At 43.1% G+C, this 25,683-nt stretch overlaps 1 protein-coding gene across 3 annotated transcripts in view; it reads left to right on the forward strand.

The window, feature by feature from the left end:
• The window catches only part of ZNF469 (zinc finger protein 469), a 141,378-nt gene that overhangs the window by 98,996 nt on the left and 16,699 nt on the right, over positions 1 to 25,683 (forward strand). For all 3 annotated transcript variants that reach the window (XM_043985445.1, XM_043985446.1, XM_043985447.1), the window contains exon 2: positions 8,168 to 8,234. The gene's annotated coding sequence lies outside the window, so the exon portion shown is untranslated. The remainder of the gene's footprint in view (positions 1 to 8,167; positions 8,235 to 25,683) is intronic.

The following is a 25,683-nucleotide window of genomic DNA, read 5'->3' on the forward strand; positions in this document are numbered from 1 at the left end:
TATCTGGGGAAGGATTTGAACTCTGGTCTTCCTCATTCCAAGTGCAGCCCACTATTGTATATGCTACCTGCCTGCCTCTACAAAGAATGCTTGAGAGAAGACTGAACTAGATCCTTGGGGAAGTTTCAAGGAGGAAAAGATTTCTGAATGGGAGGATCAAGAGGTTGGTGACAATTGAGATGGGTCAGAGGAGTACAGGATTTTGAGTGTCACCTAATTCAACCTCCTCAGTTGGCTAATGATGAATCTGAAGCCCAAGAGGTTAAATGATCCGTGTTGTTAAGTCATTTTAGTCATGTCAGATTCTTGATGACACCATTTGGGGTTTTCCTGGCAAAGATACTGGAGTGATCTGCCATTTCCTTCTCCTGCTCATTTTATAGACAAGGAAACTGAGGCAAACAGCGTTATCCAGCTAGCTAGTAAGTATCTGAGGATGGATTTGAACTTAGGTCCTCTTGACTCCAGGACCAGTGCTCTATCCACAGGGCCACCTAGCTGATCTAAGGTGACACAATTATTATAATATGGAGCAGAGCTAGAATTGACCCCAGATTTTCCAACTCCAAGTGCAGCGGTGCCCTTTGGGGAAGGATTTCAAAAGGCAGAGATGAGTGGAGGGAGGTGAAGCAAAGGTATCTCAGGTTTAACAAGTGTCAAGAAGATATTTGGAGGAGGGAAGCTATTGGATGTGTCCAAGGCACAATGCACATTCTGCTTTGGCTGGGACCTGGGGTACACAAAGGGATGTAAGGCAGCCCAAGGTATGTTGAGGCCAGATGTGTAGCCTCTCGACTGCCAGGCTAGGGAGTGTGGAATTTTTTTTTACAGGTAATGCGGAGTCATCCAAGGCTTTTGAGCTGAGGAAATGAGATGATGCAAATGGTGTCTTTGAAAGACTAGCAAAAGTGATGAGAACGGATTAGAGAAGGGGGTTGTTCGGGGCAGGGAAATCAGTTAGAAGGCTTCTACAATCATGTAGTTGTAAGGTTGTCAGCAATGGGAATGGAAAGGAAGGACCGGATGTGTTAACATTAACAATTCAACAAACATTTAGAACCTATGAGCAAGGTCATTATCTAAAGTGCTCTAGCGCCTCCTTGTGGCTCAGGTTCTCAAAGACTGTGTCAACGGAGTTCAAACTGGCTCATGCCACCATGATGGAAATGATCCAGGTTGGGCCCAGACCATGTGGGTGTCATCTGAGGACAGTGCAGAGAGATTTATCACCAGAGGATTGGCCAACACAACAATTTGTGAACACTCCTCTGGTAAGTCATCCGCATACATGGATAGACTGCCTATAATGAGGGACTTGCAAACCTTTGAAATAGTAATTCTGTGTTCAGCCATAGGAATTAAAAGATGGGGAAAAAAACCCAGAGACTCTGCTCTCAAGGAGACAACAATAATGATTATTATTAACCAATCCATCCTTCACTCAGATGTCATACTGATCTTCCAAAAAGGCAAGTCTTACCATGTCAACCCCTACTCAATAAACAACAATGGCTCCCTATTACATTCAGGATCAAATGGAAAATTCTACTTTTAGCAATATAAATCCCTTTATAACCTAGTACTTCCTACCTTTCCAGTCTTCTTAGGCTTCTTATGCCTTTCCATGTACTCTGTGGTTCAGAGAGACTGACTTTCTTGCTGTTCCTCCCTGACAATACTCTATCTCCTGACTGTATCTTTTCACTGGCTGGCCCTCGTGCCTAGAATGTTCTTCCTCCTCACTTCCACCTCCCAGATTCTCTGTCTTTTGTTAAGATTCAGCTTAAAATCTACTATATGTAAGAGGGCTTTCTCAGTCTCCCTTCCCTCTCCTTACGATACATGAATACATACATGCATATATATGTATATGTATATGTATATATGTGTGTATATGTATACAAAAACACATACACATCATATATATTTATATTTATTTTATTTATAGACATATATATTCTTATGTGTATATAGTTGTTTGTATATTGTCTCCTTCACTAGAATATGAGATCCTTGACATTAAAGACTGGGTTTTGTCCTTTTTTGTGTCCTCAGTGCTAAGAACAGTGCCTGCCATATAGTAAATGCTTAATAAATGCTTATAGACTGACTAGAATCCAGAGGTCATATTGAACCCATGGATGAAAAGTTATCTATAAATACTTTGGTCTTCTCCAGAAAATACACTTCATACATAAAGATATCAGGGGGAAGACTGTAGCTGACTATGTTAAGAGAGTTATTGGCATCCTGAAATCAAACCTGAATGGGAAGAACATATATATGAAGCAATTAACACTAACACAATACTAGTCTTAATATACAACCCTAGGGCTGTAAAACAGACCATAGAAGATTTGGAAAGTATCCTAACAAAAACCCAGACAATATTGACAAGTCACAGAGCACATCATGTTTTGGCAGCTATTATAGAAAGGTGGATGTGCCCTCAGCAAAAGAAGGAAAAGAATTGAAAGACATCCTTAGCACACATGATAAACTATTCAGAAACCTGTATAAATTATTTTGGGACAAGCAGACATCACTTTACCAAGCAATAGAAAAAGATGATGTCAGATATGTGCCACTGGACTTGTTGAATATAACCAAGTGTTTTACTTCCAGATGGAAATAACTAAGATCCAGGATTGGAATCCAAAAGCCCTTGGTGGGTAACAGCTGCATGAGGTCAACTAAATGTGTTGACAACAAAAGTGTCAAACAAATACCTGGTATTGCAAATTTGTTTGTAGAAATGGGTATGATAGCAATTCAGGATTAAGTAATTACCACCAGATGAATCTGTACTTAGTAATCAATGTAAGTTAGGAAATCATAGGAAAAATGTAACACATCACTGCAGGCTATAAAAATTAGGTACCTAGGGGGCAGCTAAGTGGCACAGTGGATATCTGTGTGACCCTGGGCAAGTCACTTGACCCTCATTGCCCTGAAAAAAAAAATTAGGCACCTGCCAAATACCTAGCAAAACCAAGCATGACCTCTGGTGGCTGGAATTATCATGCAGCTGTCACCCATCAAGGGCCTATCTGAAAATTGCTATTTTTTGTGGACTAACATGGCAAATTCCCATGCTCCAAGAAAAGGTTACAAGATATCCTATGGGCAGCTAGGGGGTACAGCAAATAAAGCACTGACCCTGGAGTCAGAAGGACCTGAGTTCAAATCTCACCTCAGATTCTTACTAGCTGTGTGACCCTGGACAAGTCACTTAACCCCAGTTGCCCTAAACATCTGGAGCCATCTCCAGTAGTCCTGATAAATATCTTACCACTGGACCCAGATGGCTGTGGAGGAGATAGTGAGCTTGGTGACCTTGTACAGCCCTCCCTCGCTTAAATCCAATACACTGAAGTCATGACATCACCCGATGTCATGGTCTTCTTTGAGAATGAAGTACAAACAAGATATCCTAGGGAGGGGGCAGCTAGGTGGCACAGTGGATAAAGCACCAGCCCTGGATTCAGGAGGACCTGAGTTCAAATCTGACTTCAGATACTTGACGCTTAATAGCTGTATGACCCTGAGCAAGTCACTTAACCCTCATTGCCTGGGAAAAAAAAGATATCCTAGGGAACTTAAAAGATAAACTGCATTGGAACTGGATTATTAAAATAATGGAAAGGAAAATAGTGAAAAGTGGAAAAGCTCTGCAATCCAAAGACTTGAGTTCAAATTCTACTTCTGAGGATTACTACTGATGTGACCTTGGGTAAGTCACTTGGACCTTGGTTTCTTATCTGTAAAATGAGGGGGTTGAACTAGATGGCATGCAACATCCCTTCCAGGTCTAGATCTGTATCCTATGTTGTCCAGGACCAACACTGCCCCATAAAAACTTGAAACAACTTTAAAAATAAACGTCACCAAAACAAATACTCATAACGTTCAAGCTCTGTAGAACAAAAGAACTTTTGAAATATGGCCACCTAGGCAAGGAATTGGAGATTGAGGGGCTGCCCATCAATTGGGGAATGGCTGAACAAGTTGTGGTATATGAATGTAATGGAATTCTATTGTGCTGTAAGAAACAATGAACAGGCAGATTTCAGAGAAACCTGGAGGAAGTTGCATGAACTGATGATGAGTGAGATGGGCAGAACCAGGAGAACACTGTACACAGTATCATCAACATTATGTGTTGATCAACTGTGATAGACTTGATTTTTCTCAGCAATACAACGGTACAAGATGGTTCCAAAGGACTCATGATGGAAAATGCTCTCCAAATCCAGAAAAAAAAATCCAACTGTGGAATATGGATGCAGATTGAACCATACTATTTCTTTTGTTTTTGGTGCTGATGTTTTTCTTTTTTGAGGTTTTTCCTTTTTGCTATGATTTTTCTCTTATATCATGACTAATGCAGAAATATGTTTAATGTTATTGTACATATACAACCTATATCAGATTACTTGCTATCTTGGGGAAGGGGGAGAGAGGAGAGGGAGGGAGAAAAATTCAAAACTAGAAATGTTATAAAAAACATATGTTGGGGGCAGCTAGGTGGCACAGTGGATAAAGCACTGGCCCTGGATTCAGGAGGACCTGAGTTCAAATCTGGCCTCACATACTTGACACTTACTGGCTGTGTGACCCTGGGCAAGTCACTTAACCCTCATTACCCCACAAAAAAAAAAAATGTTGAAAACTATCTCTACATGTAACTGGAAAATAATAAAATATTTATAATTAAAAAAAAAGAAATATGGCCACCTAGTGGAGATCAAAATTGTGTGGAAACCAGATGGAATGTATATCTTACTAAGAGAACTATCTCACAGATTCTTTCAGTGAGCCTACAGAAGATGAGCTTGCTCATCTTTACTAATCAATACTTTTATTCAGCTGAAAAAAGGCAATTATTTTATCTACCAGTGCACTAGTTCACAGAACACTAAATATAAAAGAATAATACCAGGATATCAATTTGACCCAAGACCACTATCCATCAAAAAAGATAGAAATATTACTTAACCCCATTTGCCTCACCAAAAAAAAAAAAAAAAGGTAGAAATAATGAAATAATGATAGTAGTAATAATTTAAAAGGCAGCTAGGTGGCACAGTGGATAGAGTGCAAGGCCTGGAGTCAGGAAGACTCATCTTCCTGTGTTCAAATCTGGCTTCAGACACTTACTAGCTATGTGATCCTGGGCAAGTCACTTGATTTTGTTTGCCTTAGTTTCCTCATCTACAAAATGAGCTGGAGAAGAAAATGGCAAACCACTTCAGCATCTTTGCCAATAAAACCCCAAATGTAAAAGATAGATAGATAGATAGATAGATAGATAGATAGATAGATAGATAGATAGATAGATAAAAAGAAATTGAAAAAAAGAAAACCCCAAATGAGGTCACAAAGAGTCAGACCCATTGAAAGTGACTAAACAACAACAAATAATTTAAAAGGATCATTTTAAATAGATGTGGATACATCAAATTCTCATAATCTCCAAGATAAATGGAATGGAAATCTTTCAAACTATAAGATCTAATTGAAGAAATCAAAACCACATAGGAACAGGTCATCCCCATATTTTTTATCCACTACTAGTTGTCCCAAAGATGCTTTTACAGAGCCTGCAGAAAATGAGTTTATTCCTCAATACTTTTATTCTAATATAAAAAGGCTACTTGAGGGGGCAGCTAGGTGGCACAGTGGATAAAGCACTGGCCCTGGATTCAGGAGGACCTGAGTTCAAATCCAATCTCAGACATTTGACACTTACTCGCTGTGTGATCCTGAGCAAGTCACTTAACCCTCATTGCCCCCCCCCCAAAAAGGTTACTTGATTCACCTGGATACTATTTTATAGAACATTAAATATTTCCAAAAAAAAAGCATCATCACAGTGGGCAAAAATCCAGCCTACTTGAAGCAACAAGGCATCCTGAGGGACGAACAGGTGGTAGATTGTGGAAAGCAAGTCAAAACATTGCTGCCACCTTGACCACCACTACCTTTGGCCCCCAGTGGAGACAGCTCAGGATGCAGAGTTCAAGAACCCTGGGAATTGCAGTGCCCCACAGACCTGTGCTACTGGCCCACTCCCCACAGCCATCACCAAGAAGAGCAACTCTTATAGAGAAGGTACCTGTTAGCTGCCACTACAGATGCTGCAACCCCCCTCTTCCCAAAAGCCACTAGGAGAGCCCTGAAGATCTCCAAAAGAAAGTTCTCACTTTGCCAAATGGCTCAACATCAGAAACAGATACTGTTTTTTATCCATGGAAAGGAAGCGGTATTGATATCTGTTTTGCTGCTGCCCACTAAGGACCATGGAATCTTTCCATCAGACTTGCAGCTGAAACCTTCCATATATGTTATCTCCCCCTTGGTCCCGTTAGAATGTTAGCTCCTTGAGAGCAGGGACTGTCTTTTGCCTATTTTTGTATCCTCAGGACTTAGCACAGTGCCTGGCACAGAATAAGCATTGAAGAAATGCTTACTGATTGATAGCTTTAGAGTTTGCAAAGGCTTTACATAGATTATCTCATTGAACCTCCCAACTACCCCTTAAAGTAGGGAGTATAGTTATTATTTTCATGTTGCAGATGATGAAACTGAGGCTCAGATAGCAGAATTGGAACCCAGTTCTTCCTGACTCTAGGTCCATCCTTGTGTCTGCCATGCCATGCCTCCCATCCCACTGGAGGAGCTAACAAGTATATAAAGAAATGTGATCTATGGGAGATGGGGATAAATATATACCACTGCATGAGGAAGGGTACTCTAAGCCCCTCATCAGGGACCCCACTTTCCCCAGAACCCAAAGACATCATAGCTCTTGATCACATTTTTACGCTAGCCTAGAAATAAGGCTGGTTTTGTGAAGGGGGCCAGTTACTGTTTCCTTAAAGAAAAGGCAAGAGAGAGAATATGAGAGGCCCTTTCTCCCTTGGGGGCTCCCCAAAGTTACCTGTAGATTAGGTGTAACTGATCTCCAAGAACTTCAAAGTGGAAAAGCAAGGCCTGCTGAAACCTATACAAGTGTGGGGTAATGGGAAGCTTTTCCAAGTTCTCTTTTAGGGAGCCCAGCAGAGAAGCAAGAATATGAGAACATTGTGGTCCAGACCCTTTCCTCCTCTCTCCAAACTGCACCCCCCTCCCCTCCTCCCCAATCCTTACACACCACCTGATGTCTCTCCCTCCCAAAAGGCTAGAACATCAAAAGACAGGAGGGTGTGGCAGGGGACTTAAAAAAAACAAACAGGTGAGGAGGAGGAGGATGACCAAGGAAAAAAGAGAAGCTGGGAGACATTGGAGGGGGATCTTTTAGCTGGATAATAGGGAGAGATAAGATTGAAGAAGAAGCCTGAGGCCAGATGACAGAAAGCCTTAAATTCCAAGCTAAATATGCCAGGGATACATCCTTCCCTGGGAGGATGCTGGGAGGAGGGAAGACTCTCCAAATTTGAGGTTCTATAGCAAGGAAGAATAAATTCAGGGGAAGGACTCCATGAATTCTGTTTTGTAGTGATTTCAGGTCACTCGGCTGCAGAACCTCCTCAGTGTTCATAACCTGAGTACCCAAGAGATCCCCAAAGTCAGAAATTAGGTGATTTCAGTAAGGATAGAGGCTGGGGCCAGGGGACTGGAAGCCACAGTCAACACTCCCTCTGTCCGGCCACAAGGGCCAATGAGATCACCTGCTAAATGATGAAGAAAAATGTGCTGGTGGAAGCATGATATAATGGCAAGAACCTTGTGTGGACAAGAGAATTGGGTTCAAATTCGGTCTCTAGAACTTACCTGCATAGGGGCAAGTCACTGCCCCTCCCTGAAGCACAGTTTCCTCATCTCTAAGATGAAGGGCTTGGATCAGGTTATTTCTAGGGGCCTTTCATCCCTCTCCAGTTGGATCAGAATGGCCTGGGCTATCTCTATTTTCATCAGGTGAGTCAGAGTGAGAGTGACAACTCCCCCAGACCATACAGAATGAAGATTGTAAAATGGGGGTGAGGGGCAGGGCTAGGATCACCGAGCCTTCCAGTGCTGTATGGGCAATCGACTGGCCCCCCTCTCCTCCCATGCCCTCCCACCCTGTCCTCCCATCCCCTCCACGTTTGCTGTCTGTGATATGCACCCACTCATAAAGCAAGCCCCACAGAGATTCTTGACATATTTTCCATTTTCTTTGCAGCCAAGAAATTAACATTTTGCAGGAAGTGAAACTGAGACCCAGCTGAGGAACCACCCAATCTCTGAAGGTAGGTTGAGTCAGCCAGCTGGAATTCAAGGGTTGTCTGTGGCAGTTGGCAAGGCTCACCAGCCTTCTGCCCAGTGATGCCCCTTAAAGAGTTGTTAGCTGGGGACCCAGGAAGAGAGAAAGGAGGAAGGTTAGGGAGGGTGGAGTTTCATCCTCCCTTTGGCCTCCCAACACACCATAGCCTCCCTTCCTCAACCACCCTCCTTTGCTTCCGGGGCTGTCTCTCTGGCCTGAGCTAATTGGAGCTGCCAGCTGCCTCCCCGAGAGAATGCTTTACACTTAGCCTCTGCTCATCAACACGAGGCCCAACCATTCAAACAGTCCAGGCTTTGAGAAGGGGCCAACTCGTGGAGGGAAGTGATTTTTTTTTTCCCAGCCCAGCCAAAGGCTTCGATTCTGAGTCTTCTGTTTAACCTGCCCAAATGTTATCCTGAATCACAGTTCTGAAGCAGCTGGCTAAATTCACTTTCTGTACACACGCCCCAGTCATAATGGGCCAGTTTGTTTCACTGAAAAAGCCCTCTGGGCAGAGCTTGTTTAAAACCAACAAACAAGATTTCTTTTTCCAAGATCCTTTCCCCCTCCCCCCCTTTTTAAGTGCACTCCCTGTAGTCTGCCTTTTTCTTGGAGGACCCTATCTTCCACGGCCCTTCTCGTACGAGGGGAGAACACTGGCCCCCTTCACTGCCTCTTAGCAGTGTCTGAGAGACATCTGAGAGTCCAGCGGAGCCCAACCCTTCGGCTTATCTCCGCTTTCCTGCCTTGCTTTCCCCTTTCCACTGCCTCATTAGAAGGTCATTTACATGAAAACAGGCTATCGGGTTCCCTGTGAGCTTGCCTTCTCAGCTCTTGGGTCCCTCCTGAGGTCACCATCCTTTGCTTTCACCAGGAGAGCTGCAGAAACCTATCTTGGGCATCACTAATGTTATTAGTGACCATGCCAGCCAAGATAAGGGTCGTCCAGCCTGGGGCAGCGGGGTGGGGGAAAAAAAGCCCAACTTCTGCAGGGGTCAGGAAAGAATTTTCCCCTAGTGGGAAGCCTCACACAATTAGCCACTTGTGTACTTTGCTTGTTTTTTTGGCCGTCCTTTGAAATATGAGGCCCGGGCCACTGCTAGAAGCAGGATGTCTGGGCCAGGATGCTGGGTGGAAGACACTAGATCGGATGGGCCAGTTCCTCAACCTGGTGGAGCCAAGTGGGCAATGGAAAGCCAGGTGTGAGGCATCCTGGAATGGGAATTTTCCATGGGGACAGGAGTAAAAGCCCCCACTGTCACCACACGCTAACCTGATTGGGGCATGGAATAACTATCTCTGCAAAGGCAAATCTCAGTACAGATTCACTTGGTGGTTCCCCCCCCTCCCCCCGCAGCATGTTTTGATGCCTTTGGAGTGGGTTTTTATTTGGTTTTTGGCTTGAGGTCACCTCTGACTTGGAGTGCTAGAGAGGGGAGGAAGGGTGATGGGAACAACATGGAAAACAGAGGGGGTTGGGCAGCTAGGTTGCACAGTGGATAGAGCACTGGCCCTGGATTCAGGAGGACCTGAGTTCAAATCCAGCCTCAGACACTTGACACTTACTAGCTGTGTGGCCTTGGGCAAGTCACTTAACCCCAATTGCCTCACCACCACCCCCCCAAAAAAAAAAGAAAGAAAGAAAAGAAAACAGAGGGAGTGGAATTGATTCACCCTGCCTCCAGCATCCCCTTCACCCTGTGTCATCACTCAGCCCCTGAGTCATTTATAGGCTAGAGCTACCCTGAAGAATGACCACAGGAATGAGATTCCACGTGGGTACACAAACCAGAACATGAGAAAGACCATAGAGTCCTCTCGACTAGGAGTGTACCCGCAGGCAAAGTCATCATCCCTTTGGGAGGGCCCAAAACCACTTCCTAGGGACATCAGCATCAGTAGGAAATGGGTACATTGAGTGGCAAAAAGTGAGGGGTCTGGTATAGACAGCTCTACAGTCCCTTCCAACTACAAATCCTGTAACTATAGGACCACAAAACTCTCCTCATTTCAACTCCATGACCTGGAAATCACTCATGCCTTTGATCTTCCAACTTTTCAAGCTTCCCCAAGGCAGGGACTCAATGTTCTATTACTTTTTTCTTACCCATCAACCAAGGGGAAGCCTGGGATGGTGTAAAGGGCACTGGACTGGGGCTTATAGTAACAACAAAGACTCCCATTCATATCATGCAAATATCAAGCTTTCCCTACTTCAACCCTATGAGATAGTCTAGAGTTTAATATCCACAATTTATAGATAAGGAAACTGATGTGAAAAGACTCAAAGCAGTTTGCTCTGGATCACATTGTGTGGTAGGAGGTATTTCAACTAGAATATGGACTCAGGTCTGCTACCACACTCTCTCCACTATGTTATCTATTAATTATAGAATCAAGGACTTTTTAGAACTGGAAGGGACTTTAGAGCAGTGATGTCAAACTCAAATAGAAACAGATCCCTGGGGCCTCGTCTTGACTTAGAAAACCACAAGTTAGCATTACCTATGTTGTATTGTATTTTTAAATTTTATTTCCTTAAACACTTCCCAATTACATTTTAATCCGGTTCTCCGGCAACCTTCAGTCAGAGTTTGACACTTCTGCCTGTCACCTATCCTCAAATCCAACCTTCTCAGTTTAATCTTACAGAAACACCAAACTTCAGGACGGGAAATGACTTGCATAAATTCACACAGATAATTTATGCAGAGCAAGCATTCAAACCTAGATCTTATGAATTCAATTCATTTCCCATGTGAAATAGCTAGCACTTAAATATAATTTAAGGGTCGTAAACATTTCATAAATATCTCATCTGATCCCCACAACAGCCCTGGGAAGTAGATGCTAATATTACAGATTTTACAGAGGAAGAAACTGAGGCGGAGAGATTAAGAGATTGGTCCAAGGTCACATAGCTAGTAAATATCTGAATTCGAACTTGGATCTTTCTGACTCCAGCACCACCAGACTGATGAGCTCTCCTTCTTGCTTGCTAGGGAATTTATGGAGACCTGAAACAGATTAACCTCCAAGCATCGTTTGACTAATTGCTTCAATCTGCCTTTCAGAATCAGATGACTGGCTTTGTGACTTTGAGCAAGTCACTTCTCTTGGAATTCAACATGTCTGAAAACTCATATTTCTTTAGGTCTGATTTTCCTGCTTTGTAAAACAAGATCCAAGGCTGACATGGAGCTCTAAGGTTCCTTCCAGCTCTAACATGTTATTCCTTAGCCTTTGAATAACTGTCTTAATAACTCTTAATAATGGCCAGTTCCAATGGGGGGAAAAACCTAAAAGAAGGCTTATTAGATTTTAAGCTCCTGGAGGGAAGGAACTATGTTTTTACCTTTCTTTACATTCCCCACCCCCCAGCACCAAGCACAGTGACTGGCACATGGTAGGTGCTTAATAAATATTTGTTAACTGACTGACTCTAAGACCCAGAAACACAAATGGCCAGGACCAAACCTCAAAGGGTTTGAAGAGGAAGAAGAGACCTCTTTCTCTTCTACTTCTATCAACGCTGACATCCCTGAGATAATTGCCTAGCTGATGTCACCAAGGCCTGGAGACAGAAAGAGCTGAATTCAGATTCAACCTGAGACGCGTGACCCTGAGCAAGTCACTTAACTTTTGTCAGCTAATAAGTATCAGAGGCTGGATTCGAATTCATGTCTTCTTGATTCCAAGTCTAACAGTGCACTTTGCCTCCTCCCAAGGGTTTTCTTTAACTCCAGCAGGTTTACTATTTCACCTTCCCCAGGAAGCCTTCCTCCCAACCCCTCTTAATTCCAATGCCTCCCCTCTGTTAATTATTTCCTATTTAGCCTAAATATAGCTTGCTTTGTATATATTTATTTGCATATTGTCTCCCCCATCAGATTGTAAGTTCCTTGAGGACAGGACTACTTTTTGCTTCTTTTTGTATCCCTAGTGCTTAGCATAGTGCCTGGCACATAGTAGGAGTTTAATCAATGTTTACTGATTGATCAATTGAGCAACAAAGATAGAAACAGGGATGAGGCTACAACTGTATAAGGAAGATGGTAACAACAGCTTCCTCCCTTACCAGGGTGGCCAATTATCTTCTCAGAGCAGCTAGAAGGGAGCTTAGACACCATTCTCCTTTAGCCTCCCCATTTTATAAGTAAAGAAACTAAGGTCCACAGGGGAAGTGACTTGTCCAAGGCCACTTTCCAAGTCAGTAGCACAGCTGGAACTTGAACCCAAATCTCTCAGCCAACGTTGTCTCAGCTCTGGGCTCTTTCTCCCACACTATTCTGCACCTGTTTCCTTGTCAATGCACAGAGGGGCTCATACAGAGGAGAGGATGCCATTTTCCTGAGACTCCTTACATGGGCCCTTTGAGTTCTTCTTTCCTACTGCTAAGCCTCTGAGTCTGGGTCCCCAGTCAGAAGTGTGGGTAGCTATTTCCTCTGATCAGAGCAATAATACAACAGTCAATACGGCCTTTGCAATGGGAGCACAGCAGTGTTTCCTACCCTAGTGGCGAGAGGGGCTGACCTCCAAGAAAGGGCTTCTTTATGTGGCCTAATGAGTATGGCTGTGATAATGTCGCTGCCTTTGGCCTGGCTTATTTTATTTTGGCAAAGAACCCTTTCCCATTTAAGGAGCAGTAAACAGACCTTACAGTTGAGGCTTGAGTCAGCATCAATGACTCATTGTTGTCCAAGGGCAACCCATGAACGCCAAAGAGCTGTGTGTGTTCATTTTGGCCAGAGAGACAGAGACTGGTATCAGTCGGAGGCTCGTTTCATTGAGCAGAGTTGTGAAACCACAGAGGAATTCTAGAATGTCAGCCCAAACTGGCCGGCGGATTGGAGAGGCAGCCAGATAAATGGGCAGATCGAACCATGGCTGCCCCCCAAGTTTTCACATGCAGCCTGAGAGAAATAAGACCCTGCCCAGGATCCCTGAAGGGCCCATGCCCTGTGATTTCCCCAGTATGTAGCTAGATCCACAGCTGGACGGGACCTAAAAGGTCACCTAGCTTAACCTCCTCATTTTATAGAGGTCCAGAGACTTGAGGCAACTAAGTGATAAAGTGGAAGGAGCTCTGGACCTGGAGTCAGGAAGACCTGAGTTCAAATTTGGCCTCAGATACTAGCTGTGTGACCCTGGGCAAGTCATTTATTTCTGTCTGCCTCAGTTGCTCATCTGTAAAATGGGGCTGATAATACCACCACATCCCGGGGTTGTTGTGAGAATCAAATGAGATAATATATGGAAAGTATTTAGTAATCCTTAAAGTGCCATTTAAATGCTAGCTATCATTACATCTATAGAAAGTGCTCTAAGGTAATAGACAAGTGTGGATTCCAAATAGAGGGGCAGCCTGGTAGGGTAGAAAGGGTACTGAGTCACAAGGCATGAGTTTGAGTCTTAGCTCAGTGACGGAGCAAATAGTGCTAAGTGCTAAGTGGTAAGCAAGCAATCGAATTTGGTCCCAATTTGATTAAGACTCAAAGGTGGTGGGAGCAGCTAGGTAGTGTGGTGGATAGAGCACTGGACCTAAATTCGAATCTGGCCTCAGACATTTACTAGCTATGCAACCCTGGACAAGTCACTTAACCCTGATTGCCTAAAACAAACAAACAAAAAAAACAAAAAAACACCTCAGAGCTGCTTATAAATACTCTTAATTATTCCTTATCCCCTGGGCTATAAAGGAACATCAGGACACTCTACTGATGCCGGAAATATACGGAGCAGGCCTGATTTGAAGCCAGATCCCAGAAGCCTGTGTGACAGAATATGAAACAATTAAGTGTATGTGGAGAATGTACTGGAGTGAATGGTGCCATTTTAGCGACTGAGCTGATCTGGAATGGCTAAGTCAACACTTAGTAAGGACTTACTATGTTCCAGACACCAGACCGAACACTGGGGTTACAAAGTGGCCCCTGCCTTCAAGGAGATTACATTCTAAAGGGGGGACTAGGCATCTTTGCCTCTTACATGGCATCTCTCTTGTATGAACATAGTTACAACATGAAAATAACTATGATCCTATAAGAGAGATGTCACGTAAGAGTAAGGCAGTTTCAGAGGGAGTCACTAGCTGGGAAGGAGAGGCCTGGGAAAGGCCTCCTGGAGAAGGTCAGATTAGTCAGGAGATATAGGAGGCATAGATAGATGAGGAGGGAGAGCAGTCCAGGAGTGGCAGACAGACAGTGCAAAGACATGGATAGAATCAAGAAATGCACTGTTATATGCAAGGACTGGCAGGAGCTGGATCATAGAGAACTTGGAGGAGAATAAAGCACAGGAAGGCTGAAAAGTTAGGAGGGGGTAGGTTGTAAAGGTCTTTAAATGCCATGCAGTGCATTTTATAGTTGATCCTACAGGTAATAGGGAGCCATTAGAGTTTATAGAGAGAGCAACATTGTCAAAGCTGAAGTCTAGGAAGATCCTTTTGGCAGATGAGTAGAAGATGGATTAGAGTGTGCAGAGACTTAAAGCCAGGACACCAACCAAAAGACTGATGTGACTGTGTGGGAGCTGAGGAGAAATATGTGTGTCAGTGCATATTGTGACAATATATACATGTATATATTTCTCCATGTACATCCCACCTCTTTGGATACACTGTAAGGTCCTTGAAGACTGAGACTGTTTCATTTTTGCCTTTGTGTCTCCTAATACCTACCACAGTGTCTGACATGTAGTAGGCACTTCATAAATGCTTGTTGATTAATTGATTGACTGGATCCCCTGGCAATTTGAGGGTATATTCGGGGACCTCACTTGGGAATTCAAACTGGGAGTGATTGAAAAAGAATGCAGCAAGCAGAATCAGAGGCCCTCACCTTGGGATCCAGCCTGTGAGGTTGATCATATGCTAACCAGATGGATGGATGGATGGATGGATGGATGGATGGATGGATGGATGGATGGATGGATGGATGGATGGATGGATGGATGGATGGATGGATGAATGAATGGGCAGGAAGGAAGGAAGGAAGGAAGGAAGGAAGGAAGGAAGGAAGGAAGGAAGGAAGGAAGGAAAGAAAGAAAGAAAGAAAGAAAGAAAGAAAGAAAGAAAGAAAGAAAGAAAGAAAGAAAGAAAGAAAGAAAGAAGAAGAAGAGAGAGAAGGAGGAAGAATACCTGCACCACCTACCTTTCAAGGTTGTCATGAGACTCCCATGAGATGAAATGCATAAAGCACTTTAACTATAAATTCCCATATAAATGAGAACTGTCTTTGCCTGGAAATTAATCAATACTTCCTTAAGATGATAAAGTAGAGGGCAGCTAGGTGGCACAGTGGATAAAGCACCAGCCCTGGATTCAGGAGGACCTGAGTTCAAATCTGGCCTCAGACACTTGATACTTACTAGCTGTGTGACCCTGGACAAGTCACTTAACTCTCATTGCCCTGCAAAAAAAAAAAAAGAAAGAAAAGAAAAAAGATGGTAAAGTAGAAATCAACCAATAAGCATTTATTAATCCTCTGCTATATGCCAAGCTCTGTCCTAGGTACTGAGGATATAAAAACAAGATGAGAGAGTACTTTCCCTCATGGAGCTTACATTCTATTGGGGAGAAGGAGCTACAATGTGTTCAAAGAGAAAATACAGAATAAATTCATGTGGTCGTAGGGGCAGGTTGGGCATGTACTTGGTGTGTTTTGCCAGCTAGTGCTGAAGATGCTGTATGGACTACAGCAGCCTGCCCTGGGATGCTTTCTCTACTTCCTAAAGCATATTGTCTCTTTGGTCATTATTTAACCAGTGCCAGAGATTCTCCCTGATTCCATTTGGATTTAGAAGTACAATATAATCATCCTCTCCAAAATTACTTAAAAAGAAAGTCATCTCAGTTTTCAAGATTCCATTCCCACTTTGGGAGGGGGTCTCTCCTTTTCATTCACAATCCTCTTTATCTATTATTATTACACAAACAGTCCACACTATGACCACACAGTTTCTCAAACAAAGAAAATGAATGAGAGCCCCACTAACAGTTACTCAGTGGAACACTCAGCCTGATTGCTGTAAGGTGGCCTTCCCACTTTCCGCAGGTGGTGAAAGCATTAGAGGAAAGTAGCAACATGGCTGGGACCCCCTTTTAGGGACCAGGAGTTCATATAAATTGGGGACAAAGAAAAAACATTGTTGGAGGGGAGTTTGTCCTCACTCCAGCTCACCATATTAGTTGATGCTAGTCTAGTGTCTGGAATCCACGTCTTCTCCAGCCCTAACTTGCCCTCACAGCCAGAGTTGGCTCCCATGGTCTGCTTAATAGCCTGTATTTCTGTTCCTAGTACAAATCTGAGGTCTAGGGGACAGCTAGGACCTGAGTTCAAATCCAGCCTCAAACACTTGACACTGGCTGTGTGACCCTGGGCAAGTCACTTAACCCTCATTGCCCCACAAAACAAACAAACAAACAAAAACAAATCTCAGCTAGCCAAGCCTGATCACAGTAGATCAAGGCCCTGGCTGCAATGCTATGATGGCGACTATGATAACAGTATCAACCTGAGCCCTGTGGTGGCCACCAGCTGTGGCTATTGGGTGTGTGGCTCTTGGTCTCTCCATTCTCTTGGCTTGTTTTTATCATACTCCAAGTCTTATGCAGTCTCATCAAGGATCAGGAAAAAGGAAAACCTGAGACCTTGAGAAATGTACGACCATGTACAATTTTCTACTTTCTCCATCGTCTTACTGATCTGTTTCCCTCAATCAAAACTCCCAGAAGGTGGTGGACACAACTACTATGTTCAAAATAAGTGTAAAGTTATTTAAGGGCACACTAAAAACTGAGGGAAGGAGGAAAGTCTTCTCTCAAATTAGGGAGTGCTACAGCTAAGCTAAGGTTTCCCCAAAGAGCACTGGTCCTGTAGTCAGATGGCATGTTCAGATTCTGTCCTTGTTGCTTATTACCAGCATAATTTTGGGCAAATGGCTTCCCCTCTCTGTTCCTCATCTGCAAAATAAGGAAATTGACCTAGATGATCTCTGAGGTCCCTTGAAGCTCTAAATATTATGATACTATTATACTTGTCTCAACCCTGGGGTATAGAACTCAACTACAGCCAGAATGTGACCCAATGCTCACAGCTCTTGAATACAGTCTAAAGGTGACAGAGCTTAGAACCAGGGCAGTGACCAGAGACAAAGAATGCAACTTGACTGTCATTGAGCCAAAATTCCTTCCATCCCTCCCTCCCTTTCTCCCTCCCTCCATCCATCCCTTCCCCCATCCATTCATCCCTCCATCCATCCACCCATCCTTCTCTTCCCCATCCATCCATCTATCCATCCATCCTTTTCCCCATCCATCCATCAATCCATCCCTTCCCCCATCCATCCATCCCTCCATCCATCCACCCCTACATCTCTTCCCCATCCACCCATCTATCCATCCATCCTTTCCCCCATCCATCCCTTCCCCCATCCATCCATCCCTCCATCCATCCACCCATCCATCCATCCATCCATCCATCCATCCATCCATCCATCTATCCCTTCCCCCATCCATCCAAGAATTGTTTTCCAATAATTTGTTGTCCACAGAGGCTTATGCATAGGGCTGAAGGAAGCACAAGTTCAGTTACAACAAAGCCCCAGCCTTTGGGGAGCCTCCAGTCTAGCTAGGGGGATAAAACAGAAATACCTGTGACCGTAATACAGAATAGCTCATGATAAGTGCATTTGAAAAGCATGACCTCAGTTGCTGTGTGGGGGAGCTATTAAACAAAGAGCTAGAGACCAGTGCCATCAGTAGCCATAGAGTTAGATGTTGTGTACTTAGAATGAACATAGTTTATGAGTTAATGGCTCCAGATAGATGGTTCCAAGTAATGGCTTTAGAGTACAGAACTTCTGCACACGGTGAGAGTTCTCACGTGCTGTACAAACACAACAGAGATACTAAGGACATGGGGTTTTCTTTTTCATGATGGCTTTGGGGGGAAAAAACTATTTGGACTCTGCTTCCCATTGGAGCCAGAAGACTTCTATCCAAGGTGGTATTTCTCCAGCACAGCCTAGCACTCACACTGCCGGGGATCCTTTCTCCACACATATACCTTGGGGGTCAACATTTGGCCAGATGTTGATGTTATATTATCATTCTCTCACTTGATCTGGCTTTGAAGGGAGGGAGAATGAGCCAGTGGCTGAGTTTTCAGAGGAAACAGGTCCATCTAGAGGACTGCCACCAGCCTGTAGTGAAAGGGGGCAGTAGGCAGGACTCTCCCCTCTTTTAGGATGCCATAAGGAGTCCTAAGTGAGGCTTGAAAGGTTGGCATGGCTCTTTCATATAGTGATTTAAGATTTTCAGACCCCTTTCTTCATAATGTGAGAGGCAGCCTTGGCATAGTGGCTATAGGACTGGCCTCAGAGCCCCAAAGACCTGAGTTCAAGTTTGACCTCTGGCACATGGTAGCTGTTGTGACCCTAGGCAAGTCACTAGGCTTATCCATGTGCCAGCAACTCAAAGTGTTGACCTGTATTTTTAGAGGGAGTTCCCTTACTCATGTGCTCCCTATGCCAATGGAATGGTAGATCCGGTCCTTATCCTTTCCTCCTAACAACTCCAGAGAGTAGCCTCCGCAACTGTTATCATTTCCATTTTTTCAGATGAGAAAACCAAAGCTTAGAGAGATTGCACGACTTGCGATCATAAGATTTAGACCTTCTAGGAGCCATAGAGATCATCTAATCCAACTACTTCATTTTATAGATGTGAGAACCGAGTCTCAGAGATGGAAAATGATAGCCTGAGGTCACGCAAGTCATAAGTGGCAAAACTGGGGTTTGAACCCAGGTCATCTGACCATAGATCTGATGTTCTTTCCACTCTACCAAAGGTCACACAGTTAGCAGGAGGATTTGAATGCTCAAGATAAGAAATTTCCGATTGTCCCCAGAGCTGTTTCAAGCCCAGACTGCAAAGCTTGAGAGTATTCAGAAATCAACCGAGGAATCACAAGACTAAGATTATATAACCAACTTATTGGGTCACAGTTCTGCTAATTCGCTAAGGAAAAGTTACAGGAGGGGAAAGGGGGTTGTCGAATCATCAGTTCGTTTCCTTGCCTATAAAACAGTAAGGATCAGAGGAGGATGGAACTATATGAAGTCCATAGAACTGTACCTTTATAGAATGCTCCCTGAAATTAAATGTTATTGCCTGTCCCTTACCACCTGTGGGGTGGGCTGTGCCAATAATATTCTCCCCATCTTACAGATGAGAACACTGAGTCTCAGAGAAGCTTTGACTTTCCCCCACTATGCCCAGCTAGGAGCCTGGACCCGAAACCTAGGTCTTCTGTCTCCAAGTCTATTGTTCCTTCCAACACACCAGGCCATCTCTCTCCAACGTTGTCCAAGCTCTAATGCTCTGAACCTCCAACACTACAATTATATAAGAAAACAGGGAGCATAGGTCCCAAAGGGGGAACTGGTTTCAGTTCCCACAGCCTTAATGAGACCCATGTTTCCAAAGAGAAGCGCTCATACTTCCCCAGAGGGTAAGGTTAGGAACAATGATGATAACACTCAGGAATCTGAGTCTTTGAAAATCGACTGAGCGCCTTCTGAACAATAATTCTAAGACACAGATAGTAGAACTATGACTATACCCATTTTTCAGATTCTGGGCTCAGAAACTTAGATCTGGAAGGGACCTTTAAGTTTATTTAATCCAACCCCTTCATTTGGCAGAAGAGGAAGATGGTGCCTAGAAAAATTAAGTGACTTGCCCAAGGTCACACAAGCAGTGTGTAAGCACACAGAATTTTAACCCAGGTCCAACATGCTTTCCACCCAGTAATTATGAGTATTTATCCAAGCCCAGTCACCCCATCTACACTGTGTCTCCTGTGGTTGGTGTGGGCAAGAAGGGACAAGTGGCGAGAAAGGGAAATGGTGACAGCAGAGAATGTGATGACAAGATTGTCTAGACCTCCATTCCCCAGTGTCCCATAAGATGTGAATTAGAGTTCCAGAAGAAAAATGCCAATTGTTATACTACTTTCCTTTTTAAAAAAATTAAATAGGAAATTCTTCATCAGAATTCTTCATCAGCTGCAGTCTTTTTAGTATGACAATAGTCATAATTTACCCTTTTTTCCCCTTAAATGATCTGGGAGATATTCTTTGCTCTTGAATTCCCCAGAGCAGCATTTATGGGTTCCGTCTGTAATTTTCAAGATGACAAGTGGAAGACCAGATTAATTTAAGAAACACTGTGCTCTAGCCCAGCTCCCAAATATTTTTAACTTTATTGATAGCTTTTGTTTTTATATACCTTAAATTTTCAATACCCTCCTCCTTTTCCTCTTACTCAGAGATCCATCCTCTATTGAGTCACTTTTTAGTCATGTCTAACACTTCATGACTCCGTTGGGGGTTTTCTTGGCAAAGATACTGGAGTGGTTTGCCATTTCCTTCTCCATCTCATTTTACAGATGAAGAAACTGAGGCAAGTATGCTTAAGTGACCTCCCCAGGGCCACACAGCTACAAAGTGTCTGAGGCCAGATTTGAACTCATGAAGATGAGTCTTCTTGACTCCAGGCTCAGCACTCTATGTACTGCACCATCTAGCTGCCCATCCCTTATAACAAAAGTTAAAAAATTAAAATTAAAAAAGAGGAAAAAGCAGTTCAGAGGAACCAACCAACATTTTCAATGAAGTCTGACAGTATAAAAAATATTCAACACCTATAATCCCCCATCTCTGAAAAGAAGGAAGGGAAGTTCATTCTTATATCTCTGAGCCAGACTCAGTCATGATAATTATGCCATACTCTGCTTTCATTTGTTGGCATTCTTCCCATTTCCATTGTTGTGGTTATTCTGTGTCTATTGGCTTCCTGCTTCTACTTACTTCACTCTGCATCAGTTCATATAAGTCTTCCCATGCTTCCCTGTATTCACATATCTACAATGAGATAATTTACATAAAGCACTTTGTAGGGTCAGCTGGGTGGCACAGTAGATAGAGCACCGGCCCTGGATTCAGGAGAACCTGAGTTCAAATCCAGCCTCAGACACTTGACACTAACTAGCTGTATGACCCTGGGGAAGTCACTTAACCCTCATTGCCCCACGCAAAAAAAAAAAAAATATATATATATATATATATATACATATACATATATATATAACCTTTAAAGTGCTTTATAAATGCTACCTTCTATGATAGTTCATAAATAAGCCATTATTTTTTACAATTATTTTTACATTACATTATATTACATTATTTTTACAGTTCCATTCCATTATATTCAGATACAGCAATTCAGTTAGCTACTCTGCCTTTGATGGCCTGACCCCATATCTTAGATAGTCATGACATGAGTCAGAAGATGAGCCTTGAGTCTTGGCCCCACCATTGGCTGTGTGGCCAACATGACTCTTCTCTAAGCTTTATTTTCCTCACACGTAAAATAGAAATAGCCATTCTTGAACTCTGTGCCTCACTTGGCTGTTTGGAGGATAGCATTTTGTAAAGCATAATAAATATGCTGGAGAAAAGAGTTCCCATGGCTCTTGTGCTCCAGTGAGGCAGCGCACTTAAAGATGTTTTGTAAACGTCCCATCCGATGGAAGTAAGGAGAGTAAGATTTAGATCTGTAAGGGACTTTAGACATTATCTACTTCAAATGCCTCATTTTACAGGTGGGAAACTGAAGCCCAGAGAGAAGAAGCAACCTGTGCATGATTGCTCAGGATGTAATAAAGTGGCAGTCAGGATTTGAGTCCACATCATCTGATTCCAAACCTGTTGTCCTTTATAGTACAAAGGACAGTGATGATGAGTTGTTAGGGGATGTCCAAAGCATGGAGGGCAACTCTGGAGGGGGTGGGGGGAGCACTGCTAGGGGTGTGTAAATGGAAGAAGGTACAGGAGGCAGAGTCCAGAGAGCTGAAGTTGGAGATGTCCTCTGATGCTTCTGCTGAAGGCCTGCCCTTCAATGGAACCAGGAACAGGAGCTCACCTCTACCCAGTGCCCCCACACACTCTAACACCACCAACACCAAAAGGAGGAAGAGGCTGCTTCAGGGCATTAGAAACATGCAACACCTGAAACCCACGATAGCCCCACTCCTCCACAGCCACATGCTGGGTAGAGGAAGAAGCCCCTCTACTGGCCAGCAAGTAGAATGGAATGGGCACTGGGAGACAAACAGTGCCCTTGGAATGGGGGAGCTGGAGACACCTTCAATAGGCAGTCCCTCCCTTTCCCTGTCCTTGATGGTGCAGAGCATCCCAGGGCAACTGAATCAAGTGCTGCCACACAGTAGCCCTTTGTCCATGGCAGGTCAGAGGAGGCATAGGTGGTTAATGCCAGAATAGAGTTTGGAGAACACATCTGCCCTCATTTGGCAGGTGAGGAAAGTGAGAGAGGAGAGGGGAAGCTATTTGCTCAAGGTCAGACAGCTGGAGCTAGGAACAACGCAGCCCCTTTGACTAGCCTAGTCACCCACCACCATTCATTCCCTCAATAAGCATGTATTAAGCACCTGAGTGACAGGTACTGAGTACAGGTGCTGACGCTAGGTACTGAGGTTACAGAGACAAAAATGAACTGTTTCCCGCATTTAAGGAATACATTCCTTTAGAGAAGGTTTATATGTGTGTGTATGTATGTATATGTGTGAATGTGTGTAGGTAGGTAAGTATAGACAGTAGAATTTGACTCTAGCATGATTAGGCCCACAGATCTCTCTCTAACAAAGGGCTCTTAACCTGTTTTGTGTCTTGGATCCCTTGGGCAGTCTAACTTCCCCTCAGGATAAGGATTTAAATGCGTGAACTAAAATGCGTAGCATTACAAAGGAAATCAATTATAGTAAAGCACAGTTATCAAAACATTTAAAAACCAGTCCACTGGCTCCTGAGATCTCTTTTCTGATACCTTGGGGACTCAAGGACCCCAGATTAAGAATCCCTGCTCTACCACTTTGAGGTGGAAGACTGTCTATGCTTTTTCATTGGTCATTTAAAAGATCCTATAGCTAGAGTATAACTAGGAATTCTTGTACCTAGAATAAATTAAGGGGGGGGGCCAGTGGTCAAAATTAGGAGTCTCCAAACTTATTGATCATCTGATCCTCTAGATGAAATATTTTTAACACATACCCTCAATTTATTAAAAGACTGGAATGCATCTGTGAACTCACTGATTTTGAAACTTCCTCCAATGATGCAACTTTCCATGCCTGCCCATCCTCTAAGACTCTTGTCCATGTCCCCCCCATAAATACATCATAAGGGACCCATCCAATAAACTGGATGCCTTCTTTATTTTCTTCTAATATCAAGATGGTATCAGTGGAACATTCCACTCAGACTATACAATTGGCTTCCTTTTCTTCCTATTGCCTTGCTTTATTCTTACTCTTTTTCTTCTTCAGAGTTCCCCATTGGTTATATAAGACTAACCTCATGTGGTGAATATGAGCAAACTGTAACCTTCAATAGGAAGGAAGGAAAGAGAGAGAGAAAAAAGGAGAAAGAAAGAAAGAGAGAGAAAGAAGGAAGGAAAGAAGAGAGAGAGGGAAAGAGAGAAAGAAAGAATGAGGAAGGATAGAAGGAAATGGAGATGAAACAAAGCAAGGGAGGAAAGAAGGAAGAGGGGAAGAAAGGAGGGAAAATGGAAGAAAGAAGAAAGAGGAAGAAGAGAGGAAAAGAGAAAGGAAACATTTATTAAGTACCTACTATATGCAAGGCACTATGCTGAGTCCTTTATAAATATTATCTTATTTGATCCTCAGAACATTTCTGGGAGCAAGGTGTTATTATTACCACCCCTGTTTTAAAGATGGGGAAGCTAAGGCAGACAGGTTAAACGACTTGTCTAAAGTCACACAACGAGGGCCTATCTGAGGCTAGATTTGAACTCATGTTTTCCTGACCTTAGGCCCAGGACTCTACCCACTATACCATCTAACTATTTGCAATAGCTTGGCTAAAAAAACTATAATCTGTAAACCCATTCATTTCTATGCTTTTTGATACCTTTTTTGTTGTTTCTTCTTAACTGAGCTGGGACTAAGACTCAGCAAGATAAGAAGCCGCTTTGTGTGCGGAATGTAGCTGGTTACTTTATGACGTTCATTTTTATAAGTGTCAATGCACCAGTAGGTAGTAATGATCACATGAAAAAAATTCTATTAGAAAACTTAAAAAGGCAATTGATGAGTCAATTCCAGACTCCCCTCCTCCACAAAAAAACAAAACCATCTCAACCGACACTACTTATCCCTCCCCCCAAAACTGACAGAATAGGCAGAAATTTTAAACAGTTTCCTGAGATGGAAAAAAAAATCTTATCAATAAGAAACACTTTGTCAATTTAGCTGAAAAAGCAAGGGTGGGACTCAGCAGTGAGCAACACATCTGAGAAATGGGCTGAAATAGAGTGGGATTCCATCAGGAATGTTAGAAGCTGGAGCAGGCAGGTGTCTCTCAGGTGGTGTCACTGCCTACCTCCCAAGCTTCGTCTCTCTCTATGACAGTTTGTCAAGGGCCAAGCTAAGTGCTACTGTTGACCTCAGGAGATTCACTTGACCCCTATCATCATCTGTTTCCTTATATGAAAAATGAAGGAGTGTTGCTCAATTACCTCTAAGGTTCCTTCTATTATCAATCTATTCTACGATACAGCAAGAGCCTCTGCAAATCCAAGGGGGAAGGGTTCAATATTTTGATAACTGCATTGTAATATATAGGTTTCCACATGTCTCTTTACATATATACAAACATGTATATGTTAAATATGTATACATTGTGTGCATATGTATATGTAATATGTGTGATGCATACATTTTGTGTGTCTCTGTGTGTGTGTCTCTGTGTGTCTATGTGTATAAAGGTTGGGAGTTTGCTTTTGTAATCTTAAGTATTATATTTGATGCACTTAGAAACATGATTCTGAGAAAGTATCCCCAGGCCTCACCAGATTATGGCCAAACATGACCAAGACATAAAGAAGGTTAAGAATTCCTGATCTAGGGGCAGCTAGGTGGTGTAAAAATATTTTAAATAGTTGCTGGCCTAATTTGGGGGAACTAAATCTATTGGAGGACTAATCTGGGGACTTTTGACTAACTGGCTATCTAACTGCTCTTTAATTTAATGTGGGCCATTTAAAAAGTTCCACCACACTGCTCCCAAATTGATAAGCAAAAGATTAAGAAGCCTCTTACCTAAATAATCAAAGCAGAGTTTATTTATGAGATACTATTTAAACATAAAAATACAGGGAAATAAAATGTACAACCTGACTGCGTTCCTGGCGTCTCTTTCCACCTACTGGGCCCAGAACTTTTTTAATACAATAAGCTCTGCTGCCTCTTGCCTTTGGGTATGTTCCACTTTCACTGCTCAGCTCCTTCTAACTCCATGCCCCTTTCACTTTGTAAATCCCCCTGCCTCTAACT

Source organism: Dromiciops gliroides, chromosome 2 (genome assembly GCF_019393635.1).
Source record: "Dromiciops gliroides isolate mDroGli1 chromosome 2, mDroGli1.pri, whole genome shotgun sequence".
NCBI lineage: Eukaryota > Metazoa > Chordata > Mammalia > Microbiotheria > Microbiotheriidae > Dromiciops > Dromiciops gliroides.